We start from the raw sequence: 22,129 nt of genomic DNA on the forward strand, positions 1-22,129 counted from the left end.
CTTCCTGTCTAACTACGCCTTTCAAACTAGTTATGCAGGCCATACATGGTTTGAATTCTGAATGATATTTCAACTGAAAATCGGAAACGGCGTTTGCTGAGTAATCCGATGGTGCCATCATTGATTTCGAAAATCAGCGGACCAAGTCATAAAGTTCACCCCATATAACATGCAAAACTTCTGTTCCTTCCAGGTCACGGCTCATGCGCATATTCTTTTCGGAAAAACAATAGTACGATTTTGCCATCATTGAGTTGAAAATCAGTTGTTTTTCACAAATTTTCCAACATGCCCTATCGCTGAAAAGGGGAGGAGCCATGGAAATCGGCCGATGCCATTGACCCACTAACAGAGCGAAAATCTGCCAATTATTCTTAGGTCCGATTTTTGGAGGAAAAATCGGTCAATTTTTAACCCATGTATGGCCGGCCTTAGTCATTTGACCTCCTGAAGATTTTACCACCTTAATGACCAGGGCATTTTTTTTGCCATTCAGCACTGCGCTACTTCAACTGGCAATTGTTCGACCATGCAACACTACTCAAACTATATTAATATAATTTTAATTGAGCCTTTTTATGGTTGTATTTGATTACCACTGAAGTTATTTTTATTATATAAATGAAAAAAAGACAGAAAATTAAAAAAAAAGCAAAATATTCTACTTTCTGTTCTGAAACATATGCAATACAAAAATCTAATTTGTTCAGAAATATAGGCCAAAATGTATTCTTTTCTTTGGTAAAAAAAAAAAACAAACATCCCAATAATTGTATATTAATTGGTTTGTGTGAAAGTTATGGCGGTGGTCAGCGACTTCTACTGGGACAGCAGTAAAACAAGCGCATTAGCATAGAAGAATCCCAGGTATGACTCAAACACAAGTAACCCTTTAACTTCCAAATAGTAGCTAAAAATTATATTCCACATTTGCTACAATAAAATCTCTAAAATGGCCATAGCAACACATATAGTATCAATTTATTGAAAGCTTGACATTGTTACAAAGAAATCAAAATCAAAGAATCTGGGTAACAGTCCACACTGCCCAAAATAACCAAAACTCATAGATTTTTGCTCACATTTTGATGTGTGAACTTAGCATTTCTTGGATTCCCTAGTGCTCCCTAGTGCTTCCTGCAGTTGATCTAATTCTATGCTGCATCAGGCTGCTTTTGCATTCCCATTGACTTATTGGGCAATATAATAATAGCAGTTGCCAGGAGCAAAGTAAATACCAGCTATTTCTGGGTATAGAAAAGCATTTGTGTCATTCCCTTTACTTTCATGAGACAGTGCTGGTGATTGGCGAATGACCCAGTTTTGCCATATGGGGTTGGGGGGTAGTTTACCAACAGCCCTCCTCCCTGTCAGCTTGGGCACACTATTCTGGATGGCTGAGCAGACCCATCCAGAGCAGTGTGCTTTACAGTGAAGCACACACACCCCCCTGCCCCCTAGTAAAACACTCCGCGCACACAGTTAACCCTTTGATCGCCCCAAATGTTAACCCTTTCCTGCCCAGTGCCATTAGTACTCACTATACTGTGTTGGTGTAACTGGGGATGTCAGTGAAACCAAATCAGTTTCCCCCAAGTGTCAGAATGTCCGCCGCAGTCCCACAGTCCCGCTATAAGTCGCTGATTGACGCCAATATTAGTAAAAAACAAACAAACAAAAAATTCCGGTATCTATGCCGCCATTTGTAAATGCTATAACTTTCATGTAAACCAATTAATTTACACATATTGGGATTTTTTTTAGCAAAGACATGTAGCAGAATACATTTTGGCCTAAATTTATGACCAAATTAGATTTTGAAAATTTTTTTTACTGGACATCTTGAACCACTTCCACGCTGCCTTATAGTACAAATATTGCTACAGGGCGGCACGGGTGTGCAAAATCATGTATATATACCTGATTCATGCTCCCACGGTTTTCACACTCCTCCCAGATAGTGTCAGATTGTCCATCAGTATACCAATAATCGCATTTAACCCCTTGATTGCCAGGAACATGCTCACATACACAACAAACCTCCTTTGCTAGTATAGTGTCTGAACAGATCAATATCACTATACCAGCTTTCACATTAGTATAGTGGCCCCAAAAACACAGTATTAGCAGGATTACCCCCGGCACCTGCCAGCACCTGCGCCTAGCCCCTACGCTTACCTCACCCAACAAGTGCAGTGTCAGTAGATCACTGTCATTTGATACATTGCACACAAAACTGCAGTGTTCGCAGAATCAGGCATGATCTCTGCTAGCACTTGCCGGTAATTTTTTTTGTAGCAGTTCAAGCAGTCCTTGACAGATAGCTCAGATGATGGAGAAGAGGTCCCTGCTAAGATCAGGGGTACCCGACCCCATTCACAGGTAGCCGAGATGTTCAAAACGCATGATGACTCTCACATGCAGCAGAGTGCCAGTACTAGTGTCGCACTACCTTTTGGTGAACTGGTGAGCACCAGCAGCCTAGTACATTCTGGTCTTTCACATGCCAGCACTGCAGTATCACTTGGTGACATGGCGAGTCCCATAAATGCAGTACAAGCTGGTGCAGTGGAGAGCACAAGTGGTGTCCTGCAGCCACCAAGAATTTGTACACAGGCCCGTAGAGCCCCTAGTATCCTTCCAGATGTGCTTGCAAATCCTGATTGGTAGCCCACAAATTCTGCAGCACCCGTACATCCCCCATTCACTGCCCAACCCGGAATTCAGGTGGAAACAGCTAATTTAAATACTCCCCTTGATTTTTTGTAGCTGTTTTTCACAGAAGATCTGTATGCATTGATTGTGGATCAGTTTATTGCCGACAACCCAAATTCAAAGTTTTGGTAAATGGGTCCCAAGTTTTCTCACTTGTTTGCTGAGACTGCTGTGGGTTCACATGAGACAAACCCGTAAGTAGGGAGCCACGTCCAGTGGAATTATAATTACTACAAATCACCAAGGACTTCATGTTTTGGAGGTCATATTCATCAAGTAAGGAGATGGTGTGCATTGGGTTGGTAGACTACATGGAACACAGATTATTGTTTGCAACATCATTACAAACTTTTCACTAAAAATGCAGGTTTTATTGTTAATGTGCAATGTGTGACATTTCTTGCTTATAGAGCATATGTGTTGTGAATCATTGTACACATTTTAATTTATTATTGAAAATTGTTTTTCACTAACACCCAATCGAATAGCACAACAGTTTCTTTTCAGTTTTTTATATATGCTTTGGGGGTGCTTTACTAATATGAGAGTGCAGGCCTGCATGAAAAAAACAGCTTCCAGGCTTTTTGTCAAAGCTTAAAGGATAAGTTCACCTTTTAGTAAAAAATAATGCACGCACATTTTTTTGCAGGTAAAAAAATGTGCATTTATTATTTTGTCTGCAGGAGCCTGTAAAGCATTCACCAGTGATCAGCAGATCGCTGGTGCTATGCAGGTCTCCTTCAGATCTGTCAGTATATCTGCTTACCCATACAGGATATACGAGCAAACAGATATACTAACAGAGAGAATGAATGAACTACCACAGCACCATGGTAGGTTATTGAGAACTACAAGTCGACAGTCGCTAAGACTGTTGGGACTTGTAGTCTCTCATTCACAGAGGACTGTGCCTGCCCGCCCAGCTGCGATTGTTTTTTTTAACTTGACAGCTAGCGAGTGGGGAGAAGATCCCCCATTAGCTGTCAAAGTGGGGAGCAGGGGCAGGTCTGATTGTAACATGTTACATGTTACTCCCTGCATATGGGTGTAACATGTTACGAAAAGGTGAACTTATCCTTTAATTGAACAAGCTGAAGTTAGAGGCTGATTGGCTCCCATGCACAGCTGTACCAGAGTTTGCACTCTCCAGTGTTAATAAATCAACCCCTTTGTGGTCACATACTTTTGAGTGCAGAATACAAATTTCGAAATTTTCTTTATTTTAATCATAACCTGATAAAGTTTCCAGATAAATGACTGGAAGCTGTTTTTATAATTAGTGAGTGTTTCTGTATGTTTTATTTTTATTTGTGGCCTTCAGTTAATTAGGTAATATCCATATATCAACAGAAAGCATAAGCTTCCTGCACAACCTTTACTTCTAAAATGTCTCATTCTTGATAAAGAAAATTGAGTTGCCCTGGTGATGAGATTTCTACATCAGTATTTTTATTCCTGTGAACCACACTCAGGAGTGCTCATCTGCAGTGCTAGGATCTGTCATTTCTTTTCTTTCAGAAGGCAAACATTTTTCAGCCATGTATGAATATATTTTTCAAGGTATTAGATTTATTTTCTGATTTCTTCAATATTCAGAGATATACACATGTGTAGGATATTTTACTTTATCATTAACAATTTTAGTATCACTCTATCCATTTCCTTTATAACATCAAGATTCATGCTGTTGATGAAAGGGTATATACATTAAATAATGCATATTATTATTTTGTATTCTCTTTTTGAGCCAGACTATCAGCATGCTTTTTAAGGTAAAGCTTGCCGAATACAGAACTCAGTGGGTGATTTTACTATGTTCACTTCAATCAACCAATCGAATGCACACAAAGTCCCATTTTCTTTTCTCTAGTACATGATCAGGCAGTCAAAGTGAAAACTGTTTTATAATTTTAACTAAGCAAAGTAAAAATGCACTTTTCAAAGTCAGCATTCCCTCAGCTAAGTGAACAGCCTCTACTTTTTAGTAAATCAATCCTGTTAACCTTAAACCCAAATTTGTACACACATGTGAATTAGTCAAAGCAATCATTCACATTGGCAGATCCCTTATCAGACAGCTCAATCCTAAATTTCAGTCAGATAAACCACAGGCTTAAAGCAAGTAGCTGTGACCTCTTTAGTTAACCAATAGTGTTCTGGCAGTTGTTTGCCATGTATTATGTATTTATTTGTAAAACAAAGAAAAACAACCAAACATTTTATAGAAGTAGAAAAAAAAAAGCATGTAAAATACCAATTCATAAATGTTTACATGCTTAAAAATTAAAATTGACCCCAAACCATTTAAGGTTAACTTTAATGTTATCAATAAAGATTTAATAAAAAAAACTGTTATTTAGTTGCGCCAGTTATTAATCCATGTACATTTCACACTAACCTTTTATGTCTATCTCATTTAAGTATATGGAGGGATTGGTGTTCTTTTGGATGGTTGCACAAAGGCATCTAAATGCAAAGTAAGCAAAAAACTGCATACATAACTATTTGAACTCAAATTCAATTCTTATTGCTTGGAATAAAGATATTTTTATTTGCATCTCTACGCAAAGACCTCAATTGCCCTTGTGCATGAATAGGTTGGCTCCTCTAAGTCACGCTTTTTAATGTACTATCTCAGTTCATCTGACACAAAATGAAGTGCTATGTTTAAAAAAAATATATTTCTGGGAAGGTCTCTAATTAAATGTATCCCCCACTGGGTCTTAAAAAGGTATTTATTTTTTGGAAAGAAATATTACAACAGGGAACATTTCAGAAATGTTCTGATTTGTAATGTACAGCGCTGAGCGAACTATCGGCGCTTTATAAATACTGTATAATAATAATAATAATTTATACTTAGAATCCCAGTTATCTTGTTGCCACTAACAATAAGTGCAAGCACCATACTAAGATGCAAATGTCACTGTCTAATATATACAGTAGTATATATACTTTATAGTATACAGTATGTATAAGGCTGAATGTAAAGGACAAAAATCAAATATTTTTTTTTCTGTACTGCTTGTACTATTGTAAGGGTTGAAGAAGTCAAGGCTAGGGATACCAGTAAAATTTTTTTCAAATGTAAAATTTTGCAATCGCTAAAATTTTGACAAAATTGCCCTCTAAATTTGCCTTACAGCACTGCTTTATAACTCCTGATTTCCTTCTGGGGATATTTTATTTTTGCTCTTTTTTTTGGTTACATAAAACTTTTATTACGGTTGTGGGAATACAGAATAATAAAGACAAATATATAAGATCAATTGATAGTTTAAAAAAAGTATCATATTGTTATAAAAAAAACATTAACATATTAATTTTTGACTATGTGAAATATTGACATTGAACTATGAAAAAGATGTCAATCAAACATAATTTGTAAAACATAAACAATATCTTAATAATAGATTTAATATGACATTTGAAAGAGTACTTTTCACTATAAAAAATAATTTAGCTTTTTTAGCGTATTTGCTTATTTAATGCCACCAGGTGTGATTATACTCAATTATCATGATCTTGCATTATGTAAAAAGAATACAACACAAAACCATGGCATGTTAAACCATCATAGTGTTGAGATTTCCCTCATATTTCAATCAGGGGTTGAAAAGTTGAAGGTTGACCTTTCTCTTTTTCTAAAGCAACCTGGGGAGACCCACTGAGGGACACCACAGGAGTTTGGAAAGTAAATATAAATTAAATTAGCATCAATAAAATTATTCTTATGTTGGGAGGCGTGGCTTGTGGCTCATGGAGTAGGACACTCTGAAGGCTCTCCCACTGAAACTCTGTGCAGCTATCCTGATCTACTTCTGGTGTTTTAACCTGATACTTACATCTCCGGAGACCGCATTGTTCACCCTTTTCCTTGGGGTCTTCATTTTATGCCATGTCTAGACTCGACAAAGACTCACAAGTGGTCGTGGACCATGCAGGCCAAGATGGCGGCCATCCTCTACAGTCTGACTTCCACCCCCTACACTGCACCGAAACTGCCCTACTCAAACTCACCAACGACCTACTAACTGCCAAAACCAATGGCCACTACACAGTACTCCTACTCCTCGACCTCTCTGCGGCTTTTGACATGGTTGACCACCCCCTCCTCCTCAAAAAACTACACTCTCTTGGCCTCAGAGACTCCGCTCTCTCCTGGCTCCTATCTATCATAGCGCTCCTTCAGTGTTACCTATAACGCTGCCACCTCCTCTTCACTCCCTCTCTCTGTTGGGGTTCCTCAAGGTTCTGTCCTCGGACCCCTTCTCTTCTCCATCTACACCTCCTCCCTTGGCCAATTGATAAATTCCCACTGCTTCAATTACCATCTCTACACTGATGACACACAAATCTATCTCTCTACCCCCCACCTCACCCCTTCAGTCTCCGCTCGTATCACAAGCCTAAGTGACATATCGGACTGGATGTCACTTCCTCAAACTCAATCTTTCCAAAAATGAGCTCATAGTATTCCCCCCAGCCCACACCCCTCCCCCCTGGACTTCTCTATCAAGACCAACAACACTATCATCAGTCCCACCCCTCAAGCCAGGGTACTAGGTGTCATCCTAGACTCCAATCTGTCCTTTCAGCCCCAGGTCCAATCGCTGACAAACTCATGCAGACTTCACCTCCGCAACATCTCCAAAATACGACCGTTCCTAACCTCGGAAACCACTAAGCAACTCATTCACTCCCTTATTATATCACGCCTTGACTACTGTAACTCCCTCCTCACTGGCCTACCTCATTGCAGGCTATCCCCTCTTCAGTCTAACATGAATGCTGCTGCCAGACTCATCCACCTTACCAACTGTTCTATATCTGCCACCACTCTCTGCCAATCCCTCCACTGGCTTCCAATTGCCCAACGGATAAAATTCAAAATGCTAACACTGACGTATAAAGCCGTTCATAACACTGCCCCAAACTACATCTCCGATCTTGTCTCCAAATATCACCCAAACCGTACTCTCCGCTTCTCACAAGACCTCCTACTCTCTAGCTCCCTTGTCTCCTCCTCCCATGCTCATCTTCAGGACTTCTCCAGAGCTTCCCCCATCCTCTGGAACTCCCTACCCCAATCCATCAGACTATCGCCTACTCTGCTCACTTTTAGGCGTGCTCTGAAAACCTATCTCTACAGGGAAGCCTACCCTGCCCTCAGCTAATACTGGAATACTCTACTCTTCCAACCACTCCATCCCCCACAGCTATTACCTCTCGTACTTCTATCCCCTCCCTCCTAGATTGTAAGCTCTAAGGAGCAGGGCCCTTGAATCCCTCTTGTATTGAATTTGTATTGTTACTGTATTGTCTCGTGTACCGTCTTCCACCATATTGTAAAGCGCTGAGCAAACTGTCGGCGCTATATAAATCCTGTATAATAATAATCCACAACGTTCGCTAGAGAAGCGGTCCAGAAACTCTTTGCTAAATCTCCTGCTAATGAGTCTACTACCTTCTGAGTCTACTGTTCCAGAGCCTGCAATGGAAGGGCCTGAAATCGCTTGGCTTGGAGAACCTGCTAATCCATCCAGCTGGAACACAGTGAGTAACTCAGCCCACCTACCCCTGAAGCAGAGCCCAAGGACCACGATCCCACTGAACCGGAACCTACCCTCAGGGAAATCCTCATGGTAGTTACTTCTGCCCGTACTAACCTAATCACTGAAATTAAAGGTGTTAAAATACAACTCACCTTGGCTAGACAAGACATGCAGACATTAAGAGACCGCACGGCGGCCTTTGAGGGACAGCTGAGTGCAGTGGAAGATGACCTGGTGTCATTGCATCTCGATGTGCGATATGTGCAATCACTTACTTCCAACCATGCGGCCCATTTGGAAGACATGGAGAACAGACTCAGGATAAAAATGTGCAAGCAATGGGCATTCCTGAGAAGGCAGAAGGCAAGAACCCAGTCGCCTTTATAAAAAACTAGCTGATAAACACCTTTGGCAGAGATACTCTCTCCCCCATGTTTGCAGTAGAACAGGCTCACGGTGCTTACAAGGCTACCTAGACCAGGAGAGCCTGCTCTCCAATTCCTCTTTAAGCTACTAAACGTTAAAGATTGAAATGCCATCTTGTTTCAAGCTAGAATGAAGGGGGATTCTATGATTGTGGACAATATCTGGATTTAATTTTATCCTGATTTCTCTACTGAATTGCAGCGACGGAGAGCAACGTTCACAGAGGTCAAGAAACACCTTTGTCACTTTGAGGTCACCTATACTATGTTATATCAAGTACGTCTCCAAGTGGCTTCCCAAGATGACATTCACTTCTTTGATAATCTCTCTTATGCCTCCGATTGACTTATTGGGTTGAGCACACTTTAAAGAAATCACTACCAACTTGAGCTATCCATCACCATGCTTTATCTGTTCTTCACTTTGAGTGTGAGCTTTTTACCTTTATGAACATTCCCACTACATTCTCCTGTAAGGCGGATTGAATCCTAATGGAGCATCCTCTTTTGTATGTCTCACGAGTCCATCACCGAGATCAGCAAGTCCCTTCAGATCTGTGGCTGGTCCCTTGACGTTGGGGCCCCCCTACCCATCTGTCCTGCAAAAAAAATGTGTTCCTATCCAGTATCTCTCCCCATGGAGAGTTAGGTTGTTTCTGTTAGTTTTTGTCTGAGTCATTTTGCTCTCTGCTAGTTTTGAGGGGAACCGGAATGAGTATGGTTGGTTTACTGGAGTGAGCTTTTACCAGAAATTTCTTTTGATTGCCCACACTGGTCTTGTTTTTTCTTTACTGCCCACTTGTGTCCATGGAATTTTCCAAGAAACTTTGGACTTCAGCTTACATTGTGGGACACTATGGACACTGTTATGAACCTTATGGGAATGCCATACCTAGTTCATTGCTTGATCTGTCCCTGGTTCACAGGGATAGGCCAAACAACTATATTAGGCCACTGTGGGATATAGTATGCTGTTACAACTACGGTTAGTACTTATACTTTGATCTCATGAAATGTAAGGAGTCTGAGTAATGGAGTCAAACATATGGCTCTTTTTTTCTACACCATATAACCCTTTGGTGGTATGTTTACAAGAAACCCATCTGCAATCTCATACACTGTCAGCTCTCCGACACCATCTTTTCCAGATGCAGTTTCACTGCCTATTCCAGAGGGGTTAGTGTTTTGATTTCCACTGTGGTACCTTTTCAAATATAGCAATCCCGCATAGATGAACAGGGTAGATATATTTTCCTGTTATGTAAATTAGCTGGACTTTCCTTCCCTGTAATATTGCAAATATCTATGTCCCTCCACCCTTCTCTACAGAGAGTCTGAAATCCTTGGCCCAATTATAGCACCGTATCATAACATTCCTATCTGGGTGATAGGAGACTTTAACAACTCTTTAGACCACACCAAGGATAAATTCTCCCCTGGCTGCAGTGTCACCTTTAGCGGTCCTACCCCATTTGCTAGACTGCTAACTGAACTTGGTATGAGAGATGTGTGGAGAGACAGATTTCTTGACAGGAAGTGCTAATCCTGTTACTCAGCCACACATTTTTATCTCAGGTTTATCTCACATAGATTTGTGCTTGTGCAATACTCCTGCTTTACCTATGGTGACTGCCATTGAGTACACTCCCCGCAACATTTTATGATCACTCACCCCTTACGGTGGTCATCACAACACAGCATACCCAACACTCTAAACTGTGGAAGGTTAACCCTTTTTGGCTTACCCTTTATCTGATTGACAGGGCAGCATAGTGGCTAAATGGTTAGCACTTCCACCTGGCAGTACTAGGGTCGTTGGTTCGATTCCCAGCAACAGAGTTTGTATGTTCTCCCTGTGCCTGTATGGGTTTCCTCCCACACTTTAAAGACATGCTGGTAGGTTAGTTGTTTCCTATCCAAATGGCCCTAGTATGTGTATGTATGAATGTGAGTTAGGGACCTTAGATTGTACGCTCCTTGAGGGTTAGGGACTGATGTGAATGTATTATATATATATATATATATATATATATATATATATATATATATATATTTACACAGACACACATATACATGTAAAGCGCTGCCTAAATTGATGCCGGTATATAAGTACCTGTAATAAATAATAAATAAAATGACCCTATCCCCCAAGTAATTTACACCTTCCTTCAATACAACATGGACAAGGCTGCCCCTGGGTGATATGGGACGCAATCCTACAGGATCTTATTAAACAGATGTCCCGTATCAAAACTACCTCTAAAGAATGGGAGACCTTTGTACTCAAAGCAGCCAAGAGAGCAGAGGAATTGTATGTTGCAGACCCTACTGCTGCCTCAGAAGGTGCATAGCTTGAGGCTCAAACTTTGTACCAATAAGTTTATCTAACAGCAGCTAAAAACAAGTGCTTTTTTATACAGCAACAATACTTTGATGAGGGGGAAAACACAGGTCATTTACTGGTGGTGGTGGCTCAATATCAGCAAAGTATTTCTTTTTTTATATATATATATTTTCAACGTTACAACATTACAAAAATTAAGTGTCACATTACTCTTCATTGCAAGAGGAAACATTTTCCTTTTCACATTTCCCCCATTACCCTCCCTCCAAAATCTTCCCCTCCCCCCCATCCCCCCTCCTCTATCAACTCCCATTTCTTTTCCTCTTTTATCCCTGTTCCTCCTTTTCCCTTATTACTCTCGGGACTTCCTTCTCCTCCTTCCTTTCCTCCTACCTCTCATTTCCCTACCTCTTTATTATTATTATTATTATACAGGAGTTATATAGTGCCAACAGTTTGCTCAGCGCTTTACATTATGGAATAAGTATGCATGCTTATGAAGAACATTCTTAAGCAACTGTCTGTATCATCTATAGCCAGCCACATACAAGATGTCCTATCCAACTGACCTATCATTCCATTCTACAGAACCCAAATAAGACAGTACTAGAGCCTTTCATATTAATATTTATGTATGACCATCCATTACTATGAAATAATCCCCAGCAGGAACATCATTTTGAACACTTATCTGTCCTTCCTTACCTTCATCTACAATGCTTTTGAAAACATGAACAATTCAACTAACACACCCACCCTCACCACAATGGATTGTAATTGGCCATTTTGGAAGGATGGAGTTTTGCTATGTCAATAAAAAAATATTTTGGAATGCTTTTTCCATTTTTATAGCTGGTAGGCAACTACAAATTACTACTGACAGGACAGATAGAGATATGCTTTATAAAAGAAGAGAGATAAAACTAAAAAAATATATCAGCTAGTTACATTCTCGTCCCCAGAAATTAACTCATAAATACATAAACCTGTAAAATTTGACTGATGTGGGCCACTCACAGTTCTACCGACAAACCTGGGAGTCCCATCATGCACCAGCAGCCAATGGCAGGCTTCCACAGACATGCTGGGACTTGCAGTACCATTTAGCTGACGGGCTAGAGGTTGCCACACTCACGCCTTTGAAATTATTAAGTTCTCTATGTTCATTTTATTTTGCTGGGTTTTTTTTTTAGACATCTTCTACGATGTGGTAAAGTTCTTCCATCCTATAAGTGTAGTCTATCCTATTTATCCAGTCCTTTATTTTTGGTGCCTCCTGTACCTGCCAGGAATTAGGTATTAATCCCTTTGCTGTGTTTATTAATTGAAATCATCATATTCTTGTACTTTTCTACTGTAATCTCAGTTTTATGGAATAAGCATATACCTGGGTTCTTCAAGATATTAGTCCCCAAAATCTCCTATATTTGGTAAATTATTTCTTCCCAATACTCCTGTATTTTAGGGCATTCTCTCTATATATGTGCCATTGTACCCTTAATCCCACATCCCCTTCAACACATAGGTGATTTCTCTGCTCGTTGCATATGTGCCACACTCGGTGTAATATACCACCTAGTTAAACATTTATAGTTCATTTCCACCAGCGTTATATCTATAGCCTTGTGTGTTAATCTAAATAATTTATTTTTTTGCTGCACATTAAATGATATTCCAAGTTCCCTTTCCAACTTCTCCATATATGGTAGGGGAGAAGATCCTGCTATTGCAGTAAGGATTTTATGAATACGGGAAGTACCGTGTTTCCGTATCTTACTAGCACTAAACAGTTGTTCAAATAGATTCAAATCCTCCATTGTCCTTAGCAGCTTTGGGAGCACTGCAACAAAGTGTCTTAATTGAAAATATCGCCACTCATCTAACTAAAAAAAAACACCTGCTTCTTATTTTTTAACTCCTGAAAGGAGCATATTTCTCCCTTTTTCATTATATCTTTTAACTGTGTATTCCCTTTTCTTATCCATTTACCAGAAATGTTCTCCTTCCCTGGTGGGAAGAAGTCTGTTCCCAAAAATGGTGTTAACATTGAATTATACTCCCAACCCATTTGTTTATAAACTACTTCCCAAACCCTAATTACATTACCTGTATAAGTGCTCCTGCATTCAGCCAACTTACAATACTGATGTGGCAACCAACAATCCTATCTAGTTGTGTCTCACTTAATGTGTTTTCTATATTAACCCAACTTTTCCCTGGTGCATTACATGTGCAATCAAAAATACGTGACAGTAATACAGAGTAATGATATCTCTTAAAGCCTGGTATATTTAAATCCCCATTTTCTTTATCTCTACACAGCACTTCATAACTTATTCTCGGTTTTTTATTCCCTCAAATATATCTCAATATAATTTTTTTAATTATTTTAAAATAAGTTGACGGTAGATATATAGGTAGCATATGAAATTTATATAGGATTTTCGGGACTATTATCATCTTTACCAGAGTTATTCATCCTATCCAGGAGAGTGATCCTATAGAGATTCTCCTCAATTCATCTTTTATCTCATTTATTAATGGAATGTAGTTTGTTTTATATAGGTCCTTAAAGAACAGGGTCAATTTTATTCCCAGATATTTTAGTTTTTTTTTTCCTCCATGTAAAGGGCAATTCTCTCTGTAAAACCTTTTTTTCGGGACATTAACATTTAAGATCTCTGATTTTGACAGGTTGATTTTAAAATTTGATAAGTCTCCATATTTCATTATTCTCATTAGATTGGGTAATGTCAGCCTAGGGATTTTTTCACATTGTAACTTTTATATGTTTGCAGTCTGATTGGGACTTTAATATATTTATATATTGTTTTTTTGTATATAAGTAGACTGTACATATAGTTCGATGGTATTGTTATATTTGCTATTATTCATTTTATAGCACAATTGGTGTTTGAGCAGACAGAGTATATATATTGGTTTCCTTATTTATGATTTAGTCACTGGGCAGGAGGGATATATTTGTTAGCCCATAGGGCATTGAAGTATACGCGCAACTGTGGGGTCCCTATATGTAGTAGGGTGGTATATTTATTTTATTTTTTCAGTAGAGGCAGCCCAGCAACTTTTACACCATTACACATTTGTGGTTTTGCTAGCAGCAGCAAATCTAATTAATTAGTCCTCTGCGCAGGCTACACTTATACATAAACTGTTAAACATATTTTCTCATCAGCAGTTACAGCAGTTTTGTGACTTAAATCAGTGTTCAGCAGAGCACTGGTTAAAGTTTGTAGGAGGAGTTTTATCTAGGAGGATGTAGAACCCCTGACCTCTCTCTAGGCAGCGCTGGTTGGCCCTGTGCTGATCACAAGCACGCTCCCAAATAAAAAAAAAAACCTCTCTAGCACTACCCACCAAACTGAGCATGTGCAGAGTCTCCACACGATATGTCCTATCAGGAGATGAGAGGAAGACACTGGAAGAAAGGGAGGATCTGAGAAGGCAGGATCAAGCAATCTTTTTACACAATGCAGAGGATTAACCCCTTAGGTTCCACAATGAGTATAACAAGCATGCTTTACTGCTTATACAGACTGATTTTACTGTTGTGGTTTAGTAACTATTTAAGTTTTAAACTAACCTCTTTTAGGTCTGTTTTGCACAATGACAGAAATAAGTTGCTTATTAATCTTTTCCAGTTCAGAAATATGATCTGGTTGGTGGATCCAATTTCACCTCTATATAATACTCTCAGTCTTACAAAGAGGTGGATAAGTGTTACTTGGTGTGTCTGAATGAACACATATTCTGTATTTTTTTAGTTTTAAAAAAATGTCTTCAAGCCTCCCGAATAGCTGCATAAATAGGAAAATAGTAGCATGACCTACGTATATCAACTACGTATATTATCTATACTAGAATAAATTAATGTGATGTAAAAACATAACTTTGTGCACAAGATTTCTATTTATAAAACATTTCTGTGCATTTAAAACATTTCTAGATTTTAAAAAATCTATGGTGGTTGGACAGAATATCCTTCAAGTGTCTAATAAGTGTAGATTATTTAGTTTCATTTTATTATTTCTAACGGGAGCTAAAGATAATTGTCTTGTAATAATCCAGAGGTGAATTTAAGTTGTTCTAACGGCACAAATTTTTTTTATCTTAACCACTTGCCGCCGGCAACCCGCTGTGCTGTAATTAGACACAGCACCAGCCGATCAAGAAGTGCCGGCCAATGGATGACCGTGGGCACCTGCTGACTGGTGAGGAGAAAGACAGAACAGAGCTTTGCTTATGTAAACAAGGCAGTCCTCTGTCCTGTCAGAGGAGGCATGCTGGATTTTGTTTCCCTTCAGAGCAGCACATCCCGCAGTGAAAGAACCACATAGTACACACAAAAACATTAGTTAGGCACACATTTAATCCTTTGATCACTCTGGATGTTTAACCCCTTCCCCACCAGTATACTAGTGACACCATATTAGTGGCACTGGTTCCCAGAAAGTGTCAAGAATGTCAGTGTCAGATTGTCCACTGCAAGATCGCAGTCCCTCTATAAGTTACTGATGACCGCCATTACTAGTTTAAAAATAAAATGAAATAAATAAATACAAATTACAGTATACACACCATAGTTTGTGGACACTAAAATGTTTGCATAAACCAAGCAATATTTGCAAAAATGTCCCAGTTGTTGCATCACCCCCGAACCCCTCCAACGATACTTACCCAGTCCTATCTTAATACAGTGCTGTGTTCATCTGCAGTGGTGCTGGTCCCCCACAGGACTCCTCAGTAGGCTCATTGGCTAATGCTGCTGTCAGTGAAATGCTAAGAGAAGGGAGGCGGGGGACCGGGTCGACCCATGCAGTGTGTGTCTATGGATGCACTTAGTCCTGCTCGGGAGTGAGCCCACAGGTGTGCCTCCATAGAAAGCAGCTTCCTATGGGGGAACACAGAGAAGAGGAGGTGCTATCAGAGGCAGTGGGCAGCCCCAGAAGAGGAGGTTCAGGGCCATTCTATGCAATACTATCACACAAAACAGGTAAATATACAGTGTTTATTATTTTAGAATAAAAATATATACATGGGTATAAGCTTTACAACCACTTTAAATGACATCTATGATTTCCAGCTACTATCAAAATACTTTTTCCTGTCTGTTACTACTTTAATGTTCCACAAACTTTTTATTTGATTTCTGCTAGGGATATGAAGATTAACAAGCTAAACCAAGTTCCATTAAGGTATGATGATTGATTGGGCTTTACCAAACACATATGCAACTGGAAAGGTATGTACTATATCAATACAGTTTTGAAATACATTTAACACTCATTTTGTTTGAGTTTGATGCTTTGTATCATGTGACGAATTATCACAAAGACCTTAATGGAGTGTTGGAACACAGTAATTAACTTAAAACCCCTGCTTTTTCAGATAAATGGTTTGTTTCTCACCATTTTGCTTTCACCTACATGTAATTAAACAAAAAAGAGCAGGTGCCTGCATTGCTATACACCTCATATTGCAAAAAAAAGGACAGGGTAAAGTAATAATGGTGCCAAATATGAGCTGAATCACAGGACAGCGATAGTGTCAGGAGCCGCCACGACTTGCGGCTTGGCGCAGGCGCAGTGTGCCAGTTCGCGCTGGTATACGGGCACTAGGTCCTGGACGGCCATGAAGGAGACGGAATTCGCGCGTGCGCACTTCGAGCCTCGGGTGCGCGCCTGGCACCAATGACAGCGCAGGGCGTGGTATTTAAATCCGCTCTGCGCTGACATGAATTGCTGTTTGGTCTCTCTGTGTTCCTGATCCTGTATGCCTTGTTATTCTGATTGTTGCTGACCCGGATTGTTCCTAACTGTGCTGTATTCTCCTGCTCTGACCCCTGGCTTGCCTGACCTCTCTCCTGGATGCCCCCTATTGGATCTGATTTCCTGTTACTGACCTGGCCTGTGACCCGACCATTCTCTGCCCGCTGCCTTGTACCGCGCTGCTCCAACGGCTACCGACTCGGACTGTCTGACCACGCTTCTGCTCATCCATCCATCCACCTTGCTCTGGCACATCCGCCTCTTCACATCAGGCTCTCACCCTGCAGATACCTCTGGCAGATCCCTCTACCACAGGTAGGTGTACTCAGGGGCCGCGACCTGGTCTCGGTCTGCTCCAAGTCCATCCCCACCATCAGGGGCCCTGGTGAACAAGCAGACCGGGACTTAGACTCCGCGCTCTGGGGAATCCTATCTGGTGGGTTATTAGAGGTACCGCCAGGCGGTTCATTACACATAGTGACATCAAAATTGATGGGATTGGAAATGGTTTACAATGCACAATGGGAGTATTTTACAAAGGTGTTGAAATTAAGAACAGAAACTGTCTAGAAACTCAGAATATCAACTAAACCAGTCACTATTGGAGCCACTAGCTGAGTCTTAACTTTAAAACTATAGCAACATACATCATTTTTATAATATGTTGGGTCCGTCGACTCATCTGTAAATGTGTAGTGTGTGTGCCTGAAATTAAGCTTTCCTTTTTTTGAACAATAGAACAATCTTTTCTCAAGGCCCTCTGTATGATTGAACACATGATGTGACACATAAATTACAGTATCCAATGAATAAAATAAGAATGTAAGTGAAGATTATAGAATGTATTTGGATAAGACTAAAGCAAAGTGTTGTGCCAGAAGAAGTAATGGGAATGGGCGAAGCTGACTGACTTCATTAGTGAACAGTTTTGCAAATCTTGCTTATAGTAGGGCACTGCAGTATTTCAATCTAGAAAGAATTATCAGCTCTCACCCCATCACCCACTGACAATATGGATACTGTGAGCCTTTTGGAAAAAGGGGTCAGGGCTATCTATTCCTTTTCATTATTGGCTGTTGTGACTCGCCAGGACAAGGGACATGAACTTCAGCATAGGTTCCTTACATCTGATGGGGAACCTGCAAACCTTTCAGCCAAAAATTCACAGTTTGAACTTCACAACTTCTGGGGATTTGCCTTAAACCCATAATAGCAGCAAACCTAAACCTCATCTTTATTGATAGCAGGACTATATTCAGATGCTATATGTATTAATTATCAAAAATAAGAAGCAAAAAAGGGGACCTGGGTCCACTCATGTCTTGAATAAGCCCTGCCCAATGTCCCTTGAAGATGCTGTGCTCTGGTTCATCTGTGCCTGATGCAACAGTCATCTATAGTCCTTTAGAAAGTTCACTCTCTCTGTACATATTTAGCTCACTCTTTAGAAGAAAATAAATAAATTAAATGGTTTTCTAAAACCCATTAAAAAATGTAGTGTCCCTTCACTTTCTTTCCAAGGACATAACTGGAAATAGGACAGAATCTCTCCAAAGTATGAGGAAATTCCATGTTGAAAAGCTATCATGAGAACAGGTGTCCACATTGGAATTCTCTCACTCCTCTCTTCCTGTGACAATAATTTTGAATTGTCCTTTGTACTTTCTGTACTGGAGACAGTTGTAACTAAAGCAAACAGAGAGGGTGAATCTCACCAGTGGGGACACAGACAACATTAAAAGCTTAGAAATGTAATTTCTCACTTGGGTCAATTTGTTCCAACATTGAAAGCTTGACTAGGGTTTTAACACTTCCATACTTTATTCAAAAACAATGTTTTGGCTTTACATACAGAGCAATTATTATTTTCTTAAAATTCATATATCTAAAATTTAGGATTTTGGGGCTCCCACACACCTCAAATATGAGAAAGTTCTGCTACCTGAGTTAAATATGTATCTGTTCTTATCTTTCCATGGCAAATGAGAAATAGGGTGCACGTGAAACAAAATGTATACGTATAAACAATCTTCCAGCACAGTAAGTGAAAATGGAACTTTTTCCAGTTGCAACCTTGAGTTGTGACAAGACTATACATTTACAGGTGCACCTTACATATCTTACAAATGTCAAACTATAATAAATATATGACTTTACTGTACAGCAGTTCCAGAGAGGATGTAAAAAGCCAAAAAGAGAAATATCATTGGTAACCACAAAAGGTAACTTTTATTTCAATTTTATTACAATCATAAACACAAGTATGACATGTGAATGTATGTGGACAAGGAGAGAAAACCTGGAACCTATTCAAAGCAAGAGTAGAAAAATGCTTCTCTCTGGCTAGCAGAAAACAATTTGTACAAACATAAAGGTTACTTTTTTCTGCTTATTTTTAAAACACACAAATAATTTTATTTTATATATATATATATATATATATATATATATATATATTGTGTGTGGTTCTGCTTTAGTAGACAAATTAGTACTAGTGAGAAAGAAAACCTTACAACTGAAGCTACAGTACAATAAACATGAGAATATATTTTTGGTTTAGTTACCATCATTTGTAAAAATGTTTTTGACTAGGGAAAATGCATGTATGCTTTATAAATGTATTTGGAATAATGACACATCAGAAGCAGAAACAGCAGTATGCCGCTCTGGCCAGGTAACAATCATGTTTCCATAACCACAGATTCTTAAAGATCTTGCATACTCCTTCAATTTGGTTGATTTGCTCTGTGTTCCTATAATGGATAATAGTAATCCTATATCTAATAATCCTATAATGTATATTACAAAACAATATAGACGTTACCTCTTATTGAGTTTTCACTTGTTGTTTGTGTTTGGATGGAGATTAGGGCTGCTCTTGTATTATTAAGCCTAAAAGTAATTTTAAATTTTAAAAAAGTCCCCCACCTACAGCTAACCAACCCAGTATGCCAGGCATATTGCAGCTGGTAAATGCACAGCAAAGGAGTTGCCTGCATGCAGTCCCCCTGCTATGCTGATACCAACCCCCACATCCTGCAGTGTTTGGGGTGCTTTGAGGGGGTTTCCAAAAAACACCAGACCCAAAGCACCCTGGCCCAATGCATGGCTGGGATTTATGTTTCTGTCACCTGCCTATACCTACCTACTCCTTTGGACTAAGCAAATAAATAAAGTTACAACACACATCCTTTATTGTTCTATTTTGTATTTCAATGGTATTTTATTAACTTTTTCAAACAATTTAACACAGAAGGATTGGAGCAAAAGACACGCCCATGCAGGGGCTATCAATAGCACATCAAAAATAGAGAGAACAGTGCTGTAACACCAGCAATGCAAAATGTGCGTCCACAAAGGGGCTATCAATGGCATAGAAAAATAAAAACAGTGATATAACACCAACAAAAATTCCAGCCAAAGGCAAATATCTACCGCCTCCCAGAATTAAGCAGGAAACAAAGAAGGAAAAAGGGGGAAGAAAAAATAGGAAAACAAGACCAGGAGCAGGGAATCGGGAACATCAATACCATACAGCATCATAAACCTTGACTATCTGGGGAGAGCGTGGGAAAGGTATATGTCAACCATGGCTCCCATATTTTCAAAAAATTTTGTTTGGAATCATTACAGATACTCGACATCTGTTCATTGAGCATCAGAGTGGTCATATAGTTCCGCACCCCCTGAAGAGGAACAGACGGGCCTTTCCAGGCCTGAGCGATTGTTCTAGTAGCCGACAAAAACAAATAGGAAGCCAGCTTCTGCTGATGAGTCAACAGGCCCAGTATGGGACAATGAAGCAAAGCATAATGAGCCTCCCGGCGTATGGAGAGATGGAACAAGGTATAAAGAAGGCCAAACATGCGGGACTAAAAGCCAACCAGTCTCAAGCATGACCACCAGATACAATACATCTCCACAACCCCGAAAGCAGCGATCACTATAGGCACTATACCCAATACCAACAAAACAGTACTTTGTATGCCGCCTCCAGAGTGGCTGTATTAAATGAACATTTAGCTATAAACGACCAGGCCTTATTCCAGTCCTCCAGATCCACGACTGCCCCCAAGTCACGCTCCCACTGGGCAACATATGATAGAGAAGTACTCATTGAGCGTCCATTCAAGGGTGCCTAAAGTAGCAAAACAAGAGTCGGGGCGCCTGGACGTTGTAGGCAAAGTTATTCAAATGCAGATTTCTGATATGGAAAGGCAGAAGTGCCATGCAAAGAGGCCAACCAGTGCCGCAATGGAAGATAACTGAAGAATTCTGCCTGAGGGACATCCCGTGCTTCCCGAAGGGATTTCCAGGTGGGGAAGGACTGAGAAGTCAAAAAGTGTCGCACCTGCTAGAAGCTATTGGCCATCCACCAAGAGAACGCCCCTGGTTGATCTAAACTCGGCAGGAAAAGAGGGTTATTAGTTATTGGGAGCAAAGGTATAAAGGGCAACATCAAGCCACTGGAGTAGCGAACCGAGTCCCAAACTTGTAGGCCATGGAGCAAAATCGGACTCAGTGTCATTGGGCATAGGGCAGGGGGAGCCATAAAAGTGCAGATGTCGCAATGGGGGCACAGTTAGGTAGTTCCAAAAGGACCCAAAGAGGAATATCAGAGGAAGCGTGAAATATAGGCAGGGGGGCAATCTGGCTTGACTGGTAATACTTAGCTACATTAGGCACCCCGAGACCTCCCTGGAGTTTATGGACAAAAAGTGTATTTCTGGAGACTCTGGGGCATCTATTGGCTCAGATGAAGTGCATAATCCTCGCCTGAATCAACCAGAGAAAATGAGGAGGAACCCACACTGGGAGGGTGCAAAAATGATACAAGGTAGGGGTCAGGCGAATGCCCAGGTATTTCAGGGAAGAGGAAGCCCACAAAACCAAATCTGAGGCCAAAGTAATATTGAGGGCAACAGTCTTATCCAGATTAATACAGAGGCCTGAAATCAAAGAGAACCGCGTAAGGACCTGTTGCAAATTTGGGAGCGTCGTCAAGGGATTGTGAGAGTCAGGAGGACATTATCCACAAAGAGGTTCAACTTAAACTCCTGTCCCGTGTATAGAAACCCTGATATATTACAATCAGCCCTAAGTGCTATAGCCAGTGGCTTGAGCACCAGGGACAGGGGGCATCCCTGTCTTGTCCCTCGACAAATAGGAAAAGGATCCGAGAAATATCCTGCATACTTAACCGAAGCCGAGGGGGAAGAGTACAGAGCCTGAATCCAAGAAAGAATAGAATCCCCAAAGCCCCAATGGGACAGCACAAACCAAAGGTATTCCCAGGATAGG

General features: G+C 40.1%; 1 protein-coding gene across 1 annotated transcript in view; it reads right to left on the reverse strand.

Moving 5' to 3' along the window:
- The window catches only part of LOC149450203 (zona pellucida-like domain-containing protein 1), a 125,452-nt gene that overhangs the window by 87,558 nt on the left and 15,765 nt on the right, over positions 1-22,129 (reverse strand). The window lies entirely within an intron of this gene.

The sequence above is a fragment of the Staurois parvus genome, unplaced genomic scaffold (genome assembly GCF_062004578.1).
Source record: "Staurois parvus isolate SC_StPar_1 unplaced genomic scaffold, SC_StPar_1.0 ptg000580l, whole genome shotgun sequence".
Taxonomy (NCBI): domain Eukaryota; kingdom Metazoa; phylum Chordata; class Amphibia; order Anura; family Ranidae; genus Staurois; species Staurois parvus.